The 7,733-nt window shown below is 35.5% G+C and overlaps 1 pseudogene; it reads right to left on the reverse strand.

Annotated features, from left to right (window-relative positions):
• Positions 1–5,523: 5,523 nt before the first annotated feature.
• LOC114035671 lies at positions 5,524–6,758 on the reverse strand (annotated as a pseudogene).
• Between the last annotated feature and the right edge of the window lie 975 nt (positions 6,759–7,733).

Here is a 7,733-nt window from a genome sequence, read left to right on the forward strand (position 1 = left end):
TAAGGAAGGCAGTGATCAGAAGCAAAACAGACTTGAGGGAAAGAAGTAAAAGAAAAGGAGAAGAATAAGTATGAGAGAACAGATGGAGGGAAATGGATTAGAAACCAGAATCCAGTAATATGCTGTTTATAGGAAACAAAATTGAATCAGAAATATATACACAGGAGTTAAGGGGTTGAAGCAGAATCTATTATGTATCCACTGAAGTTAAAAAAAAAAAAGGCAGGGGGAGCAATCATGATCTTAGACCAAAGAAAACCAAAAATGGACCTAATTAAAAGAGGGAAACCACATTTTGCTAAAAGGTACCATAGACAATGAATGAATATGAATACTGAATATATAGGTAGTAAAAGGCATAGCATTCAAATTCTTGAAGGAAAAGTTAAATGAATTATAGGAGGAAAAAGACAGTAAAACTACTATCAGCGTACTTCAATTTACCCCTCTCAAATGTAGATAAATAAATAAAAAGTGAAGACGAAAAGAATTTTAGAAAAGTTATTTATGATAGCTCTCTAGAGAATATTTAATAGGAATAGAAAGAAATATACCTATTTTTCAGCTGTGTATGGCACCTTCACTAAAATTGACCATATTGGGTCATAAAAAACTGACAAATAAATACAGAAAGGCAGAAATATTAAATGCATCTTTTACTGATCATAAGGCAATAAAATACATCTAATAAAGGGTCTTTGAAGCAGAGATTAAGAATTAATTGGAAACTGAAATGTCTTTTGCAAATCTTTCACCTCCTCCCTCCATTTTCTTCTGTTTGTAGTTTTCCTTCCATTTTCAGTTGTGAAAAAGTCACCCTGGGGTGACTGCTTAGTTGGATATCTTGCCATGATTTCTTTACCTTAGTTTTATCTTTCTCTGTTTCTCTCTTCTGTACAACATGATACTATTTTTAATTGTCCATCATCTTTTTTTGTAGGAATTTATAGACAAGATTATATTTTAACTCTAGTGTTGTCTTTGTCAGTCTCTTCTCCATCTGCCAAATAAGGCAATTCAGATTTTGCTGATTTGTTCTCCCTCCCAATTACTACTACTTAGAATTCCTGCCTTCCTTTAAGATTCCCCTAACTCCAACTGCCTCCCCTCTGAAGTTATCTTCCATCAACTCTGTACTTATCTTGTATGTTCTGATTTATACATCTTGTATTCCCTATTTGAATATAAGGTCTTTGAGGGCAGGGACTTTCTGGTTTTTATTTGCAACCCTAACATTGACACAGTATCTGACACAGAGCAAGTGCTTAATAAGTGCGTGTTGAGTGATTGATTGACTAAGGATACTTCTGGGCTGTTTTGGTCTCATTATGCCAATTGATTTATAATATTTAAATTTCTGGATGCAATTATTATAGTCAGTGTTTACTAAATTTCAATTTTCCCTTTGCTATTTTTTATTTTCTTTTTTTACTTTATTTTAAAATTTTTAAAAATTATTTGCATTTTTATTTTCAATTTTATATTTAAATAATTGAAGGTTCCATTTTAAAAATTATTTTTAGAAAATCTTTACTTATGAAAAAGGTGACTTAATAATAACTCATATTAATAGTATTTTTCCTTTTCTTAAAATAAAATTGATATTTTTAGGGTGTTATTTGGTTTCTGCCACATCTATTACCTAAAAATTCTTTGTTTTAAAAGAGCATTTTCCTTGATAGGGTATGGTGAGGATTTTATGTAATATTCAAGTCATTGGATTCTCTCCTTTATTTTTCCAAAATCATACATTCCCGTATATTTCCATAAATCTTCATTTCCCCAACCAGCTTTGCACTGAAGTCACAGAGTATCAGTATGTTGATTTTGTCTGAAGTGTTTTATCAAGCTCTTCTAGAATTTCTGTACTTTGTTGTCTTCAGCAACAAATCTTGGTTTGTTAGTAGTAATTCTTTTTATGGTGGCCTTTTAAAAAATAATATTAGTAGTACTGGAATATGTGATGACCAAATGTTCCATGAAATAAAGTTTCTTGTAGTTGCTGGGTGAACAAAACCCACTCCAACTGCTTTCTTTGCCTCTTTAAAAAGCACCATCCTTCCTTTTAGCTTCATACAGACATATGAAGCTATACATATACACCCATATATAGTCATATATGTGTATATAGTTACATATATGTGTATATAGTTATATATATGAAGCTATATATTTACATGTATGAAGCTATATATACACACAAAGTTATACATATATGCACAAAGCTATACACACATATATAACATATATATGTTATGTAAGATATAAACTTTGTTTTGTTTCTCTGCAGTTTCACATTAATTTTAGCTCTTGTGAGTAATGAAGCAAATGTGGGTACTTGCTCTTAACCCTTCCCTGTTAATACTCAGGCATCTCCTCCTCTGATACTGATAATCTGTGAATTGGGGAGATGAGATAGAATGAAGAAGGATGGAATTACCATTCTAGTTATCTACCATTCTTCTTTCCTTTGGAAATTCCATGCCATAAAGAGAAAAAATCTACAGTTTAAGGAAGCAGCTTAGAAAATTGCTTGAAGACTCCTGAGGGAAAAAGAAGAGCTCTATTTTATATAATCCAGAACTATGTGTACCATCACTTAAGATAAAAATTAAACCTTCCCACTTCTTTATCTGTTAAAGACCTTTTCTTCCTTAAAGGTCCAACAACCTGCTCCATGTGCCTTCTTCATTTCTTACCCCCAGAAGGTGGTGATCTTTGAATACTTTATTCTCTCATGCCATTCTAAGTTTTGTGTTTGTGTTCTTTTTTCTGGACTATTTTAAGGTTTTAGAGTTAATCTGTGTAAATGTCTTGCCCTCACCCCTCCCACCTTCAATTTAGACCATATTCTGCTTTAGGGCTGTGGACAGTTATCTTTCATAGTTATTCCTGAGTGGTTAACAAAGAAGCAGGAACATAGTAATATTTATTGAATGGAATATTTTCCAAAAACCAAAAGCTGCTTTGTAAACTTAAGTCATGTACATTCCACATGTAAGCTGGGGAGAAAAAACTGCACACACAATACTTACTTTAATTATAGCCATACAAAGCATCTAAAGCTAGTTTCATATTTGAATATATGGAATTATCATATTAAAAAAGAATTGTGTTACACCTTTAAACCTCAAATGCCTGCTAACATTTTATTAAATACAGTGTAAATCCAGCTGCCACCATTTAATAAAAATCTCGAAGGGGCACCTAAAAAAGGGTGTGTTTTTCATAGCTTAATTCTACATCCCTAACTACTCACTGGCCTCAACCATATGCTAGTAATGTACATAAAATGTCTGGCGATTTCTGTGATTGGAGAGGAGGGGTGGGGGGCAAGGTCGATATTTGTGCATGCCTTAGCATACAAAAAGCCCTGAGCAAAATTACATGCCACCTGTATAATTTCCCAACACTCAGTATGACGAGTCACAAAATAAAAACCTTGTGCTGAACAACCCCAATGCAGCTATGTCTGGTTAATGAGATACACAGAAATCTGCCACAAAGCAAGAGAAGTTAATTTCATTATACAAGTTTTGGAAATAATGACGGACTTGGAGGACAGATATTCAACAGCCGTAATTAACTTTAAGATAAATCCATTTTGTACGCATTTGGTTTTTCATCAGGACATGCATTTCCACTCGCATGTGCGGTGTTTGAAAGGTTTACATTACATAAAATTAGGGCTGTATAAACTGGGTGCTTCATCTCTTTTTCTAATGTGATTGCTCCTTCCCTCCAACACAGCCGCCAGAATGATAGCCTCCATTGAATGCAATGCACGTCAATAAATACCGAACATGAATGTGAATCAATATTGTGTTAGTATTGGGATTAAGCAAGCTATTTTCTCCTTTTTTTTTACTAGAGAGATGAATATGAGTAAATAAAATGAGTGTTTGTCTGAAACTGTGTCTGGGGATTAGGTTTTGTATTTCCCTTTAGAGGCACAGTATACCACCTGGTTTGGCCTTTGCCGGCTCCCTTGGTCTAGTATGGATTGTAAAAGCCTGAGCAGGCCATTAGGCTTTCTGCTTAGGAGGAAGCAAGAAAATAGGAAGGTGTGCCTCTAGAAAGAGGCAGTTGCAGTTCCTCCAGCCTTGAAGAGATATGCTTCATATGACTTTTTTTTTTTTTTGCTGAAAATTAAGGAAACATTTATAAATGTCTAGACATGAATTAATAAGGATAATGGATGATACTTTTGACTTGAACATGTTATTATGGTAAAATGTATACAACACAGATATGACAAAAAATCATTTATATAGCCTATTATCACACCACTTTATACTAATAAAACAATTTTAAAATGAAACTAGCAAAAATGTATCTTTAATGATGAATGACTCAAAAAAGGGAGACAATCTTTTTTTTTTTGTAGATAGGATTAGAGAGAAGATCTTAAGTTTTTTTCAGGATTATATAATTTTAAAGGAGGAGAGTGATGTGAAACAAGGCTAGGTCAGGGGTATGTCCTGAGACTCACGGAAAGTAAGAATAAAAGGATTTTATCTATCCATTAGGAATCCATATCTTTATATGTCAAATACTTTACGAATAGGAGCCAACTCACAAAATTAGGGCGTGAAGTATTAGAACAATGTAAAGTAAAATTATAGAATAAAGCAGTTTTTGTTTTGAAAAATCACTTTTGAACTCTACATTAGAGTTTCTTTCAGCAAGTTCATGCTAATGTAGAGATAGTTACAGGGTGCATAAAAAATGTGAATAAATGGCAGGAAGGATAGTTCCTGCTGGGTTTGGGACATCCCAGAATGGCATTATATCTCCAAAACCTCCAAGTGTAATCTTATTGCACAGTATCTTTGGGTGCGGAGGAGCAGAAAGGGAATTTGGGTTTTTCCCACAAATAGGAAAAATATGATTTCTTGAGGCAATTTCTAAGAGAGGGTACATTTATAAAACACTGCTAAAGTTTCTTGGCACCAGCTAATAGTGGAGGACACTCAGAGAATGAAGTCATAGGCAGATTTTTCCTGACTTTCTTTAGCATCTTTGCCAAAATATATGATATCAAACATTAGGTGATGGGGGACAGGAAGAGATCTATTGGATTCAGTAACACATTTTGAACCAGAACTCTTTACCTGTTTTTCTGAATTCAAACATTTACTTGGATTTTATTTTTTAAAAAGTGTAAGTATTTCCTCTCCTCTTTCCAAAAAACAAAACCATTTGTATATGTTCTCAAAGACAAAATTGGAAAGTTATTTTAAAACACACAATCATGATAGAAACATAATAGCTAAATTGATATGATAGGGGTAATATCGATAGTCTGTAATACATGATAACACATATATACACACAAGTGTGTCTGTGTGCATGTGTGTGTATGTGTGTGTCTAGGTGTAAAATTTCCTTCAAAAGTTATCATTAGACCCCAGGTCTCCTCTCCTTGCTACAAGTCTGGTACTTTATTTTTAACTCCAAGATTTATTTATTACATTTCTAAATAGACTTTCCTTCTCCAAGCCCAACCACTGTAGCAGAATGTTAAGGACTACTGTGCTTTCCTGCATGAACCCCTATTCTCTGGAGATCCTGAGAAGGATAGTGGTTGAGTTCTGGAGCTCACATGAAGGGAGGTGGTGGTCCCATTGGATGGAACATGTGTGGTCCAAAACCTGGTGGAGGTGGACATGCATTCTCAAAAGGAGGGGACAGGGTAATATTAATCACTGCTGAAGGACCACTGGGAGGGAGATTAAAATAATTGCCAGAAGCATCTTCTTCAGCTGCTGGAGAAAGAGGAAGAGCTCCAGGAAATCCTGGTATAGGCTCCAATTTAATTCCAGAGTCTGTGGTCCATCTTTTTCCTTTTCTTTTCCCCTGTCTACCTAGGATCTTTCCCACTTCACTTTAAGTCTGTGTCCATTCACAATCAGTCTGTAGAAGGACCTCTCAGCATCTCTCTCTGCAGTTTGCATTGTAGCAAACTGGATGAAAGCACACTGCTGTCTGTACAACTGTTATGGTTCAGATCTCACCAAACTGGTAAAAGTGATTTCTGAGATCAGTCGCACTGATTGTATCTCCCAGGCCATCAACATGTAGTATGATAATGGTCTTATCATCTGGTGAGTCCAGAAGAGGCATTGTTGATGCTCATTTTATCAACCACAGAATCATTAATATCCTAATAGTGATCTTTGATGTTATGATCAGCAAAAGGATCATCAGTGTCTTCAGGCTTCTCATGTCTGTACAGACACTCTTCTCTTCTTCTACATTCTCCTTTCACCCAGAAGGAACAAATGTGAGGATTATTCCATTTGTAGTAAGGGGTGGTACAAGCGAGTTTGAGTAGCATGTCACTGGTCTCTGTAGCCTTCTCAGGAACACCAACTGGCTGAGTTGCATCCCAGTTAGAAATCTCTCACTCAACATTCTAGAAGAAGTATTCTTTGTTCACATCAGACTTAGGCATGTCATCCTTAAAAAACAGTCCTGCATCCCAAACCTGAATAGGTAAGCCTTATTCTAGGTTCAAAATCAATTCTGACAAACTTTTTTGAGCTTCCTACAGGTTTGGTACACATCAGTCTTCTTAAAATGCATGTGAACACCAGGGAACCAGCAGAACCCTGGGAACAGGCTGGCACAAAGTTTTCATTCTTTTCCACACTTTTCTTTGGTTATAAGGATAAAAGGATTTTCTCTAAGGGACATCTGACACAGAAGAGGCCATCCTCCTAGTTCTGCTTATTGTAGGTGTTAGAGCCCAGACATAACCATTAGCTCTGCCACAGAAGGAGGAGCCTTGGTATGGTCCCCAGCAGCCCTGGTGAGACCAGCCCTCCCACCCCCATGCCCACCCTTGCTTCTTTGCAGCCATCACATCAGTATAGTGCTCTTTTGATCACTTTGCTCTGCCTCGATCATCCTTTCCGTGAGATTTTCAATGAACCCCAACAATAGTTTTGATTCAGATATGATACAGTATTTCTCTTTTCATAATTAATCAAGATCGTGACTGTATTCATAGACATAACAGAATTAGAGAATCAAGACAGTTATAGAAATAACTTGGACCCCAAGATATTTTTGCCTGAGCTATATGTAGATAATTGGGGCAAAAGTGAATTATAATGGAATTATGTTGGTAATTGCCTCATTCCCCACTCAAAGGCTTTATATGCCTAGAACTATAGCCATGGTGCTATAACCATTTCTCTTCAATTTAGGAAGATATATGAGATATGAGGGAATTCTGAACTATAATTGATCTCTGCTTTGTCTTTCAATTGGCCTTTAGAATGATCCTTGGGTATGTCAGAAATAACCAGCGAATTCAATCATATTTTTTAAAATGACTCCAACCTTTCTCTTCTTTGTGAGAATAGAAATGTTTCTACAATTATGGGGAGGGGGGTAGAAAAGGAAAGGAAGGTGGGAAAAAGAAAGAAAGGAAGAAGAAAAAGCAATAGCAATAATAATAACAATGATAAATGACATTTATATAGTGCTTATTATATGCCAGTCATTGTGCAAATATTTTATTATTTGATACTTCCAAAAATCCTGGGAAGAGATGAGAAAATTGAAGCAAACAGAGGTTAAATGACTTGTTCAAAGTCACACAACTATTAAGTGTCTGAGGCTGGGCTGAGCTTAGATCTTCCTGATTCCAGGCCCAGAGCAAAGAAATAAAGAGATGGAAGGAAGGAAGGAAGGAAGGAAGGAAGGAAGGAAGGAAGGAAGGA

This window comes from Vombatus ursinus, unplaced genomic scaffold (genome assembly GCF_900497805.2).
Source record: "Vombatus ursinus unplaced genomic scaffold, bare-nosed wombat genome assembly UNPS02009205.1, whole genome shotgun sequence".
Lineage (NCBI taxonomy): Eukaryota > Metazoa > Chordata > Mammalia > Diprotodontia > Vombatidae > Vombatus > Vombatus ursinus.